We start from the raw sequence: 17,979 nt of genomic DNA, 5'->3' as shown, positions 1-17,979 counted from the left end.
CCGTAGTAGAATTAAAAGCTAGGATACTTGTTAAAAAATTAAAGGATGGCTTTTTACCTTATCATTATAATGAAGATCTTATGCAGGAAATTCGTAGTAGAACTCCGGGTGCTAGTGAAAGGGTAGCTTTGTTTATCTCCCAATATGAAAGGACTTTTTAATAGGTTAAACAACAAACTAGATTAAAAAACTATTGCACTAAAATTTGTAGAAATCTGTTGCCTTTCTATGTGTTTCAGCTAGCTTTAGTAAAAATAGTGTGCTTTCAGTTAGAAGAATCCCGAACCCGATTTGAACGTTATAAACCACCACCAAGCCACAAATGAAATATGTGGGAGCCTGATTTAAGTAGTCTTTCTTCCAGCTCTAACTTTTCCGTTTTCATATGCCTTGTCTTCTGTTAAATGCTGGAATTGTGATTCGTTTGGTCATTATCATAGTAGCTGTAGAGAACGCAGACGTATTTTTTGCTTTCTTTGTGGTCGTAGAAGGAGTGTTAAAACAAAATGTCCCCAGTGTATAAAAAACGCCTCAAGTGGCAAAGTAACCCTGGACGCCGTTGCCCAACAACGTCTAGAACCAACAACAAGTGCATCCAAGATCCAACACAAGGTGGAAAACAAAAACTCCAAATCAAAACATGTTTGAAAGAGTGGAATGATTGGTTACTTAAAGTTAGAGAATTCATGAAACCAAAAGTATCTTCAATTAATCCTTTGTTAAAAAGCAGTTTGATGACAGAACTTATCTTAACGTTTCTATTGATTCGGAAAATATCTTAGCTCTGGTAGACACGGGCAGCAATGCTTCTATTTTAGGTTCCGCTTATACGGAAATTGAATATCGCTATTAACTACCACAGCTGCTGTCATGTCACTACAGCTGATGGAAAACCTTAAGATTTTCTGGGTTATGTTAAACGGGTACATTTCTCTTAATAATGTTTCTAGAAACCTCAAAATTTTGGTTATTCCCTCTCTCACGCATTCCTTGATTTTGACAATGGATTTTCTTCGCCTTTTTAATTTTAGTGTTGATTTCACTGAACTTTCTTATAAGTCTCCATTACTATCTATTAGTATCGTGGATACTATTCAGCCTTCTGCTAATATAACCCTAAAAGAAAAAGAAGAGGTAGATAAAGTGTCTGAGTTGTTTAGAGAGATAGGTCCTAAAGACAGCATTGGGCGTTCTACCCTTATTGATCATACTATGATGATACTGTGATGCAGAGACACCTTAATTATGAAATAGGCGAAATTCTCCGCCTAGGTATAACTGAACCTTCGTAGTCATCTTATAATAGTCCGTTGTGATTGGTTCCAAAATCAGATAGGCAACATAGAGTATGTTTCAATGGTCGTAAGTTATACTCTAACTACTAGGGGATTCGTATCCAATGCTTCTGATTGACTCTATAGCTAGTAAACTTTGTGCAAAAAGCATATCTTCAAAATTTGGATCCTGCTTCTCATCCGAAAACTAACTTCACTATGCATAGTAGATCAAGTTTCGGCTTAAATAATTCTGCTCAGATTATGTGTAGATTGATGGACATAGCAGTTGGACGAGCCCTTGAACCGTATGTTTTCTATTATATCGATGATTTGATCATAGTCACTTCAGATTTCGCTACTCATATTAGAATTATTAGGGAAGTTTATAAACGTTTAAAAGGTGGCAATCTTACTGGCAATTTTGAAAAGTGTCAGATTTGTCGTCCGTCACTTAAATTTCTTGGTTTCATCGTTGACGAGCACAGACCGTAAAAAAGTAACTGGCATTGTCGACTCTCCTGTTCCGAAAACTTCAACGCAAAGTCGTCATTTGATTGGTATGGTTGGACACTATCGCTGATTCTTGAAAGATTTTTCTTTTCTTTGCTCCCTTATTTCTGACTTATTGCACGGCCTGTTGTATGCCATTATCGTAGCCATAGAACGTTTTCGCCGTTATGTAGATTCCATTATGTACTGTCATTACTTATCATGCCTCCCTTATTTTGTTAAATAATTTGAAAAACCCTTCTGCTAGATTGTCAAGATGGCTATTAAAGTTATCCATGTTTGATTTCAATATTGTCCGTAGGAAAGGATTCATGAATGTATTTGCTGGTACATTATTCAGATGATTAAGTTCAACACATCCCCCAGAGTTACCTATCGTTTCGCGTAGAAAATTGAATTTTATATAAGCAAGTGTTTTCTAAGTAAGTTTTCAGTAATACAACTAACTGGAAGGTTTTTGTTCCAACCGATAACCGTTTGAAAATTTTAAATATGTTTTATGACTGGGACACTGGCTCTCAAAGACAATGTCTAGGATCTCAGAAATTTATTACTGACCCAACTTTCGTTGTTTTTGTTTTGTTATTTTTGTTATTATTATTTTTTTAATTTAACCTTCGAATTTTTTTTTCCTATGCACTTTAGGACTGGGATTGTCTAATGATTTTGACTTGCTGCCTTCTGGTGCGCAGGTTGCTTCCTGCTGTTTCTGTTTATGTAGAAGCTGTCATACGTGGTAACTCATACATTCTTGAGTGTTACGCAATTTCAGCCAAAAATCTCTACCATCGTGATTTTTTATACCTTTATAACAGTTAAGTACGTTCCTATTTGTTAGTTTTACATCAGTGTATTATTCAATATAGTGGTTCACACTGTCTTCAAGAAAATTTCCTGCATTTCATTTGAACATTTTTTATCCGAGGTGAGGGAGTGTATAACAAAAGAAATTTCGCCACATGGTTAGTCAATTATAAAATTTTCGGTTCATCGATCTTCAAAATCCGCAACGCATCCCTGAATTAATTAAATCGACGGAATGAATGATCGTTGCGATGAGACCGGATGAAGTTAAAGTAAGTGGTTTAATTTATCTGATATTTGATATTGTTAGGTGACCACTATTAAAATACCTGCACGTATCTTTGGCTTCTATTTTGTGAGCAGAAACATATAGACATTTTTATCTATTACATGCCGTAAGCACTTTTTACTGTTCGTCCCTTTTTTACATTGCGAGTATGGGGATTATTTGTCGATATCAGGTCACCTAGGTTTAATTAATGCCCTGTAAAAGCACCAATTGTTTTTTGAACTTTGAAATTTGATCTTTTACTCTTAATACCTTTGTTATTATTATTATATTTTCTTCTTCCCTCTTTCTTTTTCATTGATTGGATATCTTTGATCAGATTCAAATACTGGGTTAATCATAGTTTTCTTTAATTGAATAATTCAAAGAATTTCATCGAATCAGTTTTCTATTGATAATTTTTGCATTTGGCCAAAATCAAAATCGATAATAAATTTTGTTAGCCTTTAGGATTGCAATTTGGAAGCAAGAATAGTGCATAGTTTTATTTATATTGTTAATCCGAAATCTCCTCGCATATTTGAAATCTTCACCCTGGTATTAGTTGTTGCTGTTTTGTTTTTCTCCTACGATGTGTATCCCGAAAGCTACAGTCCGAGTTGTATAATCACACTCAATAAATTGGACCGGGAGGTAATCACCTGCGGCAAGAATCTGATGACCACTGACACAATGTAATTGGTCATCGCCTAGTCGAGTGATAAGGTCCGCCAGGTCAACAGCCCCACCTACCAGGAGTACTTACGGGTACTTGGGCGGTTTGAGCAATTGCCGGTTTCATTCATTCATTTTTCTCTCGTCCCCAATTTGTCTTATTAGTCACCGCGGTTAAAACGACGGGAAAGTGGGTTTCTCTTTTCTTCCCACTTCCATTATTGTTATAAAAGGACTGGCGCCTGACAAAATTAAAATTCCTAGACGGAAAAATCCGAAGCACTCCCTCCGCGCATTCAACTGAGCGGTCAAAGGCACAGTTGAAGTAAAATTCTTCCTCCGCGGCGCGAGCAAGAGTTTTACAAATAAATTAAAATGAATCGAGAAGATATACATACTTTCAATACTTTGCCATTTATTTTACCTTTTACATTATTTACACTTCTTTCTGTCTAAGACATCTATAACTTGTATCACATAAGCTAGCTACTTGACAACTACTGACCTAGTGATTATCTTGAACATGGCAGTCTTCTAGTTTACTAATTTTCGTTTTTTATATTCAATACTATCACTAACATCAAACCGTTCCATTAAACACTGAAGAGATTGTCTAATTGGTATACGTCTATTAGGGTGCCTTGCCTTGTAAAGTCTTACTGCCTGCAGTATATAAATCATATCAATTAATTCATCCTTAGGAAAATCCATAGTTAGATTTTTTGTAATTTACTGACACCACGATAAATTTTTTGAATTTATTTACTCAATTGTCAGGTGCAAATTTGACATTATCACTTTGTCATGGCTAAATAATATTATACCAATAATCTTAGACAGAAAGAAGAGTAAATATTAAAATTTAAAAACTAGAATAAAAAGTAAAAATAAATCTCAAAATATTAAAAATAGGTATATGACATACTTACTAAAAGTTTTTCAATTCAAAATTATGCAAATATATTCGTTTATTTTGAACACGCTGTAGCATCGAATTCAAATTCCGTTGCATGTATTTTTACGCCACCTTTGAATAACGCTAATATCAAATAGGAATGGTCTACCTTCAAAAATAATGGCGCTATCGTAATTTTTTTGCAAGTGTAAATATTTTTTAGATAAATTAAAATATTAGCTATGAGGTTTAGATATTTATTATTATTAATAAAAAAGTTGAATAACGTTAACGCTTTTTTGAGCCACCCTATTAAAATGAGGTAAAATAATGTAAAAAAATGTAAATACAAATTTCTAATATCATCGGAAAATGGAAAATTTGGGCTACATGACAGTTAATAAATATACCAAAATTCTTGTATTACATGATATTTTCTAAGATTGTTTCGAAAAAGCCACCCAATAATATTTAGTTGAACGAAACATCAAAATGATGATTTCAAGTGAGAAGGGGATATCCTGTTAACATTTCTGATCCTTATCTCCCAAAATAAAACTTATATCTGTAGATTTTTGAAATTTTCAAATTGCTAAAAAATTACTGTCACTATTGGTTTTTCCGTTTGGTGAACAAATAACACCACGAGTGCAAATGCTTTGAGAAATAAGTAATTCTAAAAATTTACTTGCACTTCAAAGGTTAATTTTCGAACATTTCCGACTTTTTGCGAAGGCCAATGTAATAAACCCAGTTCGTTAATCTGAAACAGTTATTCCCCTTTGTTTGCATTTGCATATTTATATATAAATGGTGTGTTTAAATCGGTAAAGCATTAGTGTTCTTTGGACAGTCGACATTAAAATTTTACGATGAAAACATTATTGATTATCATATTCTGCGCTTTATTGGTGCTTATTGACGTCTCCGGAGGTAAATATAATGCTAAGAGTGAAGGGGATTAAATGGTTTAAATATATTTTGATTTTGTTAGTGCTAGTTTTGACAAGTAAATTAACATATAATATTTTAGTTTTATTGTTTAAATGATATCAGCTAGGTTTGATCTCTGCCTTTTATCTAATTTAATAATATTGAAATTTATAATATATTATAATTTTTTGAAAAACTTTCTCATATTGAATTCGATGGAAGCAGTCGCGTAAAAATACGTGAAGATTTTTTTTTAACTTTTAAAGTTCGTTTCGTAACTAAATCCCATTAGGATTTAGTTACGATTTGAAACAATTTGCTATACACGTCTTTGAAATTGTTTCAGTGAGCTGTAACTCGCTCCCGGAGGATGTTTACTTGTGCCTTAACAACATATGTCAGAAGCACTGTGAGAGAACAGCGATCGGAACAACAGGAGATTGTACTTACAAAAATAAATGTCGTTGTATTTAAACAGTACTAAAGATACGGAAAGCAATAATCCCATCGCTTTTTTTTTCAATTCAAATAATATAGTTTTTATTAAATCTTACCCTTAACTTTAATTCGGCTTCAACATATTTAATATCAAGAAGTCATAATTTTGTTATAAAACAGATAATTAAGGTTGATAATTAGAAGTTGGCAATTGATATTTCTATTTACACTAACTCAGCCGTTTTATCAGACGAACTTACAACCTAAATAGCACACCTCAATTCGTTGAAAATCCATTCTTTCTTGGAACTCGGATAATTTTTTTTAAATTCCAACAAGTTTGTTTTAAGAATTATTAAAGAATATAATAATATTAAAGTTTTCGAGCCACATTAGTAATAAATAGTCTCTAGGAACCAATTTCAGTGTTTTAATATTCTATGGTGTTAGGTAAGTTCCAATTGCCCTTAATTTAGAAGACCACCCGAAAATAGGACAAATACTTGATCAATCATTTCTAGGACTTAATCAAATAGAAGTAGGAGTATTGATTTTGATACTGACCCAATTCAGTCTGAAAGATCTTCCTTTATTTTATTCATGTACAGGAACGAAGATGAATATAGTGCCCTAGTGTCATCAAATGTAGACAGAAAATCTGCTTCTGAATTTGATGACTCAGTGCCTAGAACCACCATGCTACAAGATGTGTTCCTAAAATAAACACCTGTAACCAATGAAATAAAAATGCACAGACCATAATTATAGTAACAAAAGTTAGAAGAAGTTGAAGATGCCTAAGTACAAACAATTGATGTTTTAAAGAATATCCAAAATACTTTGTCTTCAACATGTCCAGTCTTTGAAAACAATCTTACATAAAAAATGTAAAAGTTTTTCTGTGAGACTAAAAATTTTAATTAATTTCAATGAACATGCATATTTACTATGAGGTTTATTCTAAACTAATTTGTGATATGGACAAATATGGCTGTGAAGACTTAATGAAATATTATATAAATGTTTCTTCTTTTTTCTTTGAATATAACATGTATATGCTGTTTTGATTAAATAATTAAAACGCTATCAAATATAATTTCAAATATTCTATTGTGTTTTGTGTTCCTCATTCTTGCTTGACACTAGATAAATAAATACAGAACTAAATTATAAAAACAAAATCCTATCATCTAAAGCAATTGTCAACAGTCAGATATCTGACCATTTGTCCAACTTGAACATTTTCAACATCAACAGCAACTTATTCGCCTACCTCATCATTCATATATATATATTGCACAGTGCACAACAAACCCTAATTGGTTTGCAAACGAGCTCTTCTGTGCATAAGTTTAGTTAAATCTGATTTCTCCATCATTCGGGTTGGTGTCATCAAATAGGGTAGTAAGCAAAAGCTGGTATCTCTAATTAACTAGCTTTTGCATATAGTCATGAATGGCAGAATTCCTCCAGATGAAAGTATCATGTGTAATTCTACCATAATTTGCTCAAACATATCTAATTTTTAACTTGCTATCGCAAATTATTTGAGTATTGATCGAGTTTCTACTTATAAATTATTGTTCTTCTACATTAGACTTTAAAATGGTTATATGCCTTCCATCGACTATTCCAATTGCACTTGGAAATCCCTATTTCTTAAAAAAATTGCTTAAATGTCATCTCTTTCTTTCTCTGTTGGAAAAATAATTTGTTCTGGAACTACATACTTATTTATAACAGCTGCGACTGATAGAATGTATTAATGTGCTGTATTTTTAGCAATACAAAAAGTATATCCCTCGCCTATTTTTGGTAAGACTCTGTCGCATGGAAGCGCAAGGCACAAAGCATTATTTGGTCCACAGCAATAGCTCGAGCAGTCTCCCCTTCTGGAATATGGGTCTTACTAAATCTATCACACTTTTTTGAATGTTTTAATAATTTTTATCTTAAGGCCCATCTTAGACCGCTATTTCTATCTGTTAGTAAAAGTGTCGATAATGCTGTTTAGGCATTACCTCGTGTGAAGTTTATTTCACAGTTTTTTCAGCTGTAGTTAAGGTAAGGTCCTGTTTAACATTAATCGTTGTTAGTTTATGTTGAATAGAATGTGTTTAGTTTTCATTTTATTATCTTTCGACTTCTTATGAATTTATATATATATATATATATATATATATATATATATATATATATATATATATATATATATATATATATATATATATATATATATATATATATATATATATATATATATGTATATATATATATATATATATATATATATATATATATATATATAAACCTATAGCTTATCGATTGGCCGCGAGTACAGCATCCAGAAGTTATTCTTCTTCCTTTCCTTGAACTTAACTGCCCATCTATACCCGCCAGCGCCCTTAGGCGCATGCTCCACTAAAAATCACGGTGAAGTGCTAAATCGGTCGCTCTCATCGTGTGGTTCAAAAAGTGCCGTTGAACGCATCAGGTCATACGCGTGGTGATCAACAAATTTCCTCGAGGCACAGAGGACACAGCACGGGCCGGCCCCTCCGGAAGGAAGACCAAAAGCGAGGTAGGGTCAGTTAAGTAATCAAAAATCTTTTGATCCTGTCTTGAGTAATTTTTGCGACTTCTTGCTGTGCCAGCTGCGACCAAAGTCCGTTTCCGCGTGGACAAAACAGAATGCTTCAAAAGAAGATATTCATGTAGTTTAATGTCTTTTTAGTTTGTTCTTATGTCAGTTACAAGGTGCTGTTATTTCTATATTTAAGTACACTTTACAAGTATCGAGGGGTAGCGTATTTTATGAGTTACGAGGTTATTTTTTCACAAATACTAGTTCCAGATGAAAAAAAATCTTACAACCAGCCATTTCAAATAATCAAATAACACACGAAGCTTCGGAACATTGTCAAATTTATATTACCACAAATAAAACGGATCAACAAATTATTTAGGTTATCAAGGATGTCATGGTAAGTTACCAAAGAGTTCCTTCATCTGAACTTAATATAATTACAATCGAACTTCATTACAGGTAAGTTCGTTTGATTTTATAACAAGGTGAGTAGATAAGTAGATAAGTAAAGGGACATTTAGGCGAATCTAATCTCACTTTTTGGCCCTCCTGCCCCCGGGCCACTCGCCCAATGGGGCCCCCGCCAAATGGGACTTCGCCCTGGGCAATGGGCCACTCGACCATAGGCTTTGGGTCTTCCTCTTTTTTTGCGTCCTGGCCGTTCGCCCATGGGCCGTCCGTTTATTGACCGCCCGGCCATTGGTTTAAGATAGACCGACCGCCCATAGGCCACTCGCCCATAGGTCGCTCGCCCTAGCCTAACCAAACCGTCGTCCGTGGTGCCAACCTAACCAAACCGTTGACCGGGGTGCCAACCAAACCGTTGTCCCTGGTGCCAACCGTCGTCAGTGGTGCCAACCTAACCAAACCGTTGTTAGTGGTGCCAACCAAACTAAACCGTTGTCCGTGGTGACAACCTAACCAAACCTTTGTCCGTGGTGCCAACCTAACCAAACCGTTGTCAGTGGTGCCAACCGTCGTCCGTGGTGCGTAGTTTGGTCGCTCGCCCATTCGCCCATGAGCCGTTCGGCCTCGTGCCGTTCGGGGGCGTAGCCCCCGCTGGTAGAGTCCCCGCTGCGCCCCCCCCGCCACCCGTCCTAAAGCATCTCGGGGCTGCCTAACCAAACCACCGTGGTGCCAACCAAAACCCGTCCGTCGTTGAACGGTCACTTTAATTCCGAGCTAATTATGTACCGCCGGTTCCGTCCCGTTGCTGCTAGATGTCGCGCGCGCGCGCGCTCTCGACAGTATTCCTATCAACGGCTGCGTCACCGCGAGGCGCCCCCCCCGGCAGGTGACGGAGACGCTAGGACGGGATGACGCGCTGATCGGGAGTATAGGATCGACGGTTAACAAGTCGAGTGACTTATACATAGTGTCTTAATAATCAGGTACACCCGGTGTGTCCAAGTTTAATTAAAGAAAACTATATATACAATAACAAATATTTATCGAGGAGGGTCTTCTTCTTCTTCTTCTTTTTGCGTCCAGTTTGTCGGCCATCCCGGTGTTCCTGTTGATGACGTTCTTGTTCCCGTTCTTTCAAGAAATCTATATAGGAAATACACTCCTCACCGTCTCCTTCTGTCGACCACCCACCCTGCTGGATGCGCCAATATAATGTGTGTGAAAGTTACACACACACATACCAACATTCACATTTCTACTTATTGTCATTTAAAAGACATTAAAAACACTATATACTTCAATTTAATTTGATTATTTATGCAAAGTAAAAACGCGGATTATTGTCTAACGGACAAACCGTGTGTTTTCTAGAACAAACAAGAAACAAAATATGTATATGTCGCGTTGCGTATAAAACACATATTTTTAAACAAAACTTTCAGTAAGTGACGTAAGTAAAGTCACATTTCTATTCCCTGTCATTTAAAAGATATTAAAAAACACTATATACTTCAATTTAATTCGATTATTATGTAACGTAAAAAAGTGGATTATTATATTATAAAAACAGGTACAAACTGACCAAAAAAAGTGATTTGTTTTTGTTATTCACAAATCACTGAGAAAATTAACGAAAACTGAAACCCACAAAAAAACAAAACAAAAAAAGACTCGCACTGTAATAGGGTAAATTAAAATCATAAAACTTATCAGTTGTAGAGTCATAGGGAAATAGATATCGCACTTATATAGTCTACAATACACATTAAATGTATTTATTCACATGTTCTCCCTTCCATGGTTAAATTTAAAATTAAAAATTGACTTAAAAATCGAAAGGCACAAACGCCTGTTTGAATAAACACGATGAACGTATGCTGTCACCAGAGAGCCATGCAGGTGGGAGTCTCAAGGTCCACGGGCTCAGACGGGAACGACTTGAGACACAACCGCTTCGGACGTGCATTCTGCCGCATGCAATGTTAAAGCGTGTCGACTTTCACATGACGTAATTTGGCAAAAAAAATTAACACCCAACAAAATTACTGATAGCACACGCATATATAATTTGCGTCTTATAATCAAAAGCTATTCATCCGCCCCACTAGGATATTGCCGCACCGTAGTCTCTTACATGCGGTTGCGAGGCATTGACATTGCAAAATTAAGTCCAGATAAGGTGGAATATATTAAAAAATTGTATCTAATAGCACATTCAATCTTTAAACAAATCCCTTTTAGATTGATAAACACTTTTCAAGATAGGCATGGAGTAATAATTTTGTAAATCGGATCGCAGTTAATGGTAGACACGTACACAAGGATATAAGTAAATAAAATTAAAAATGACCCCCAGTGGCGGATTATTTTACCAGTTAGTTTATAAAATTAAAAAGAAAAGCAACAGGAATCAGGTTAAAAGAAACTATTTATTAACACATTAAACATCCTTTATTGGCAGTGGAAAAAATAATAAAAGTAATTCTATTGCAGGTAATAAGCGAAAAAATATAAGGGCTTCCGGTCATTTTTATATTAAATATGCTCAAAATATATTGAAAAAATCAAAATATTTCATGCATTTTTTAAATAAAAACTTAACAAGGCTGCCAGACGTGAACTGAGCCCTTAAGCGCACCTCATTCGATTTTTAGGAAAAATAACGAAATTTCAAAGCAAAACCGATAAAACACATTTATAATCAAGCGGAGACAGTTTCTTCTTCCAGAATCGAATAGCAACAGGAATCAGGTTAAAACAAACTATTTATTAACACATTAAACATCCTTTATTGGCAGTGGAAAAATATAATAAAAGTAATTCTATTGCAGGTAATAAGCGAAAAATATTAAGGGCTTCCAGTCATTTTTATATTAAATATTCACAAAATATAATGAAAAAATCAAAATATTTCATGCATTTTTTAAATAAAAACTTAACGAGGCTGCCAGACGTGAACTGAGCCCTGAAGTGCACCTCATTCGATTTTTAGGAAAAAAACGAAATTTCAAAGCAAACCGATAAAACACATTTATAATCAAGCGGAGACAGCTTCTTCTTCCATAATCGAATAGTGACCCCACGGTAACGTTTCTACTGACGACTTTGATATGCGACGTTTATCATTGCAAGGACTTAACCCGATCTTCTTTTGAGATACTGTGTGCAACTACAGTTTGCTCGCTCTTATTAAATTCTGCGATATGTTTTTTTCATCGAAATTTTGCAAACAATCGACGAAATCTTCAAAAGTTATGTTAGTTTTGATGAAGGATTTTTTACCTTCTTTGATCCTCTTCGTTACACCGAAGTTTTTAAATTCACGTTCAAATGCTTCTTGATCTGTTTCTGCAGCCATCAATTCTTGTTTTGCGAACTCCTCTTCCTCCGGTGTCTTATATAGCTTTGTGGCGTACATTTTAGCTCTAAGTCCGATAAAATAAGACATAATTCGCCCACTATTCTCATCCTTCATCATACCCAGAACCTTTTTATTGACTGTGGGTATACCGTACGGATTATCCTCCGCATAGTTCGATGTATCAAAATACCGGAAACAATCCTTTTTTAAAATCTCGTACTATGGATAATATCTCGTATACAAGAGAATCCGTGTCGGTATATAAAACTCGGGAAATGGAAAATCTTTCTTGAATGTAGTTATAGTGAAAGTCATAAATTGTTGTCTTGGCTATATCCATAATTGACATCCCAACGTAGATAGGTTTGTTAAAATATATTTCAGATTTTTTTAATTCAATAAGAACGAGATTTTTATAGCACTTTTAAATTCGGGTCGGGCAATCAGAGCTTCCGCACCGTAGCGACCTTCCCAGTTTTTCACAAGCTTAACGTTGGAATGGTTCCGTATGTTTTCCATTGTTTTTCCAAACACAGCATTGATCATCAATTTAAACAAGTTCTTTTCAAACTCGTTTTTGGCAGCCTGACGTAGTGCAATGTTTAGGTCGATATAGGCTTTTAACCAAGTCGACTGGCTGAACGAGATGGCTCGATGTAACTTTCTTATCCATCCCATAACTCATCCCAGTTGTAGCGCCTGTTTCAGATTACGATAGTGAATGACATACTCCTGCTTGTCGTATAAGGTGGTCAGTAATTTCTGATTTTCGGATCCTGGAGGGCGGCGATGTCCGGGACATGGAGGTAAATCTGCAAATTTATCGTGCAACTCCTTGGGTATTTTATAACAATAAAATGCCCTTATATTTCAAATGGCACATCACCAGAAATAGTTCGACTTTCAAACAGATTTAGCCTTGGTCTGTGGGTTAAGGCGTCTGACTTGAAATCAGATTCCCTATGGCAGCGTAGGTTCGAAACCTACCTACTGCAAACGGTCATTGTTTTGCTTGAAATATATATTTTTTAATTAACAGCTCAGCCAAGAAATTTTTCTCAAATATGGGGATTGACTACATAAATTTAAAAAAATATAATATCCTTATATTTCAACGCATGGCACATCACCAGAAATAGTTCGACTTTCAAACAGATTTAGCTTTGGTCTGTCGGTTAAGGCGTCTGACTAGAAATGAGATTCTCTATGGCAGCGTAGGTTCGAAATCTACCTGCTGCAAACGACCATTGTTTTGCTTGAAATATAATTTTTGTAATTAGCAGCTCGGCCAAGAAAATTTTGTCAATTATGGGGATTGAGTGCATAAATTTATAACAATATAATGCCCTTATATTTCAAATGGCACATCACCAGAAATAGTTCGACTTTCAAACAGATTTAGCCTTCGTCTGCCGGTTAAGGCGTCTGACTAGAAATTAGATTCTCCATGGCAGCGTAGGTTCGAAACCTACCTACTGCAAACGGCCATTGTTTTGCGTGAAATATATATTTTTTAATTAACAGCTCAGCCCAGAAATTTTTTTCAAATATGGGGATTGACTACATAAATTTAAAAAAATATAATATCCTTATATTTCAACGCATGGCACATCACCAGAAATAGTTCGACTTTCAAACAGATTTAGCTTTGGTCTGTCGGTTAAGGCGTCTGACTAGAAATCAGATTCTCTATCAGCATAGGTTCGAAACCTACCTACTGCAAACGACCATTGTTTTGCTTGAAATATAATTTTCGTAAATAGCTGCTTATCCCAGAAAATTTTGTCAATTATAGGGATTGAGTTCATAAATTAAAAACAATATAATGCCCTTATATTTCAAATGGCACATCACCGGAAATAGTTCTACTTTCAAACAGATTTAGCCCTGGTCTGTCGGTTAAGGCGTCTGACTAGAAATCAGATTCTCTATGACAGCATAGGTTCGAAACCTACCTGCTGCAAACGACCATTGTTTTGCTTGAAATATAATTTTTGTAATTAGCAGCTCAGCCAAGAAAATTTTGTCAATTATCGGGATTGAGTGCATAAATTTATAACAATGTAATGCCCTTATATTTCAAATGGCACATCACCAGAAATAGTTCGCATTTCAAACAGATTTAGCCCTGGTCTGTCGGTCAAGGCGTCTGACTAGAAATCAGATTCTCCATGGCAGCGTAGGTTCGAAACCTACCTACTGCAAACGGCCATTGTTTTGCCTGAAATATATATTTTTTATTTAACAGCTCAGCCCAGAAATTTTTCTCAAACATGGGGATTGACTACATAAATTTAAAAAAGTATAATGGCCTTATATTTCAACGCATGGGACATCACCAGAAATAGTTCTACTTTCAAACAGATTTAGCCCTGGTCTGTCGGTTAAGGCGTCTGACTAGAAATCAGATTCTCTATGGCAGCGTAGGTTCGAAACCTACCTGCTGCAAACGACCATTGATTTGTTTGAAATATAATTTTTGTAATTAGCAGCTCAGCCAAGAAAATTTTGTCAATTATGGGGATTGAGTGCATAAATTTATAACAATATAATGCCCTTATATTTCAAATGGCACATCACCAGAAATAGTTCTACTTTCAAACAGATTTAGCATTGGTCTGTCGGTTAAGGCGTCTGACTAGAAATCAGATTCTCCATGGCAGCGTAGGTTCGAAACCTACCTACTGCAAACGTCCATTGTTTTGCTTGAAATATATATTTTTTATTTAACAGCTCAGCCCAGAAATTTTTCTCAAACATGGGGATTGACTACATAAATTTAAAAAAGTATAATGGCCTTATATTTCAACGCATGGGACATCACCAGAAATAGTTCTACTTTCAAACAGATTTAGCCCTGGTCTGTCGGTTAAGGCGTCTGACTAGAAATCAGATTCTCTATGGCAGCGTAGGTTCGAAACCTACCTGCTGCAAACGACCATTGATTTGTTTGAAATATAATTTTTGTAATTAGCAGCTCAGCCAAGAAAATTTTGTCAATTATGGGGATTGAGTGCATAAATTTATAACAATATAATGCCCTTATATTTCAAATGGCACATCACCAGAAATAGTTCCACTTTCAAACAGATTTAACCTTGATCTGTCGGTTAAGGCGTCTGACTTGAAATCAGATTCTCTATGGCAGCGTAGGTTCGAAACCTACCTACTGCAAACAGCAATTGTTTTGCTTGAAATATATATTTTTTAATTAGCAGCTCAGCGCAGAAATTTTTCTCAAATATGGGGATTGAGTTCATAAATTTAAAATAATATAATGCCCTTATATGTCAAATGGCACATAACAAGAAATAGTTCTACTTTCAAACAGATTTAGCCCTGGTCTGTCGGTTAAGGTGTCTGACTAGAAATCAGATTCTCTATGGCAGCGTAGGTTCGAAATCTACCTGCTGCAAACGACCATTGTTTTGCTTGAAATATAATTTTTGTAATTAGCAGCTCGGCCAAGAAAATTTTGTCAATTATGGGGATTGAGTGCATAAATTTATGACAATATAATGCCCTTATATTTCAAATGGCACATCACCAGAAATAGATCGACTTTCAAACAGATTTAGCCTTGGTCTGCCGGTTAAGGCGTCTGACTAGAAATCAGATTCTCCATGGCAGCGTAGGTTCGAAACCTACCTACTGCAAACGGCCATTGTTTTGCGTGAAATATATATTTTTTAATTAACAGCTCAGCCCAGAAATTTTTTTCAAATATGGGGATTGACTACATAAATTTAAAAAAATATAATATCCTTATATTTCAATGCATGGCACATCACCAGAAATAGTTCGACTTTCAAACAGATTTAGCTTTGGTCTGTCGGTTAAGGCGTCTGACTAGAAATCAGATTCTCCATGGCAGCGTAGATTCGAAACCTACCTACTCCAAACGGCCATTGTTTTGCTTGAAATATATATTTTTTAATTGACAGCTCCGCCCAGAAATTTTTTTCAAATATGGGGATTGACTACATAAATTTAAAAAAATATAATATCCTTATATTTCAACGCATGGCACATCACGAGAAATAGTTCGACTTTGAAACAGATTTAGCTTTGGTCTGTCGGTTAAGGCGTCTGACTAGAAATTAGATTCTCTATCAGCATAGGTTCGAAACCTACCTACTGCAAATGAATATTGTTTTGCTTGAAATATAATTTTCGTAAATAGCAGCTTATACCAGAAAATTTTGTCAATTATGGGGATTGAGTTCATAAATTTAAAACAATATAATGCCCTTATATTTCAAATGGCACATCACCGGAAATAGTTCTACTTTCAAACAGATTTAGCCCTGGTCTGTCGGTTAAGGCGTCTGACTAGAAATCAGATTCTCTATGACAGCATAGGTTCGAAACCTACCTGCTGCAAACGACCATTGTTTTGCTTGAAATATAATTTTTGTAATTAGTAGCTCAGCCAAGAAAATTTTGTCAATTATCGGGATTGAGTGCATAAATTTATAACAATGTAATGCCCTTATATTTCAAATGGCACATCACCAGAAATAGTTCGCATTTCAAACAGATTTAGCCCTGGTCTGTCGGTCAAGGCGTCTGACTAGAAATCAGATTCTCCATGGCAGCGTAGGTTCGAAACCTACCTACTGCAAACGGCCATTGTTTTGCTTGAAATTTTGTCAATTATGGGGATTGAGTGCATACATTTAAAACAATATAATGCCCTTATATTTCAAATGGCACATCACCAGAAATAGTTCTACTTTCAAACAGATTTAGCATTGGTCTGTCGGTTAAGGCGTCTGACTAGAAATCAGATTCTCCATGGCAGCGTAGGTTCGAAACCTACCTACTGCAAACGTCCATTGTTTTGCTTGAAATATATATTTTTTATTTAACAGCTCAGCCCAGAAATTTTTCTCAAACATGGGGATTGACTACATAAACTTAAAAAAATATAATGGCCTTATATTTCAACGCATGGGACATCACCAGAAATAGTTCTACTTTCAAACAGATTTAGCCCTGGTCTGTCGGTTAAGGCGTCTGACTAGAAATCAGATTCTCTATGGCAGCGTAGGTTCGAAACCTACCTGCTGCAAACGACCATTGATTTGTTTGAAATATAATTTTTGTAATTAGCAGCTCAGCCAAGAAAATTTTGTCAATTATGGGGATTGAGTGCATAAATTTATAACAATATAATGCCCTTATATTTCAAATGGCACATCACCAGAAATAGTTCCACTTTCAAACAGATTTAACCTTGATCTGTCGGTTAAGGCGTCTGACTTGAAATCAGATTCTCTATGGCAGCGTAGGTTCGAAACCTACCTACTGCAAACAGCAATTGTTTTGCTTGAAATATATATTTTTTAATTAGCAGCTCAGCGCAGAAATTTTTCTCAAATATGGGGATTGAGTTCATAAATTTAAAATAATATAATGCCCTTATATGTCAAATGGCACATAACAAGAAATAGTTCTACTTTCAAACTGATTTAGCCCTGGTCTGTCGGTTAAGGTGTCTGACTAGAAATCAGATTCTCTATGGCAGCGTAGGTTCGAAATCTACCTGCTGCAAACGACCATTGTTTTGCTTGAAATATAATTTTTGTAATTAGCAGCTCGGCCAAGAAAATTTTGTCAATTATGGGGATTGAGTGCATAAATTTATAACAATATAATGCCCTTATATTTCAAATGGCACATCACCAGAAATAGATCGACTTTCAAACAGATTTAGCCTTGGTCTGCCGGTTAAGGCGTCTGACTAGAAATCAGATTCTCCATGGCAGCGTAGGTTCGAAACCTACCTACTGCAAACGGCCATTGTTTTGCGTGAAATAT

This window comes from Cylas formicarius, unplaced genomic scaffold (genome assembly GCF_029955315.1).
Source record: "Cylas formicarius isolate icCylForm1 unplaced genomic scaffold, icCylForm1.1 PGA_scaffold_2__14_contigs__length_35257938, whole genome shotgun sequence".
NCBI classification, from domain to species: Eukaryota; Metazoa; Arthropoda; class Insecta; order Coleoptera; family Brentidae; genus Cylas; species Cylas formicarius.
The sequence above is the reverse complement of the archived record's forward strand: the minus strand, read 5'-3'. Positions refer to the sequence as shown.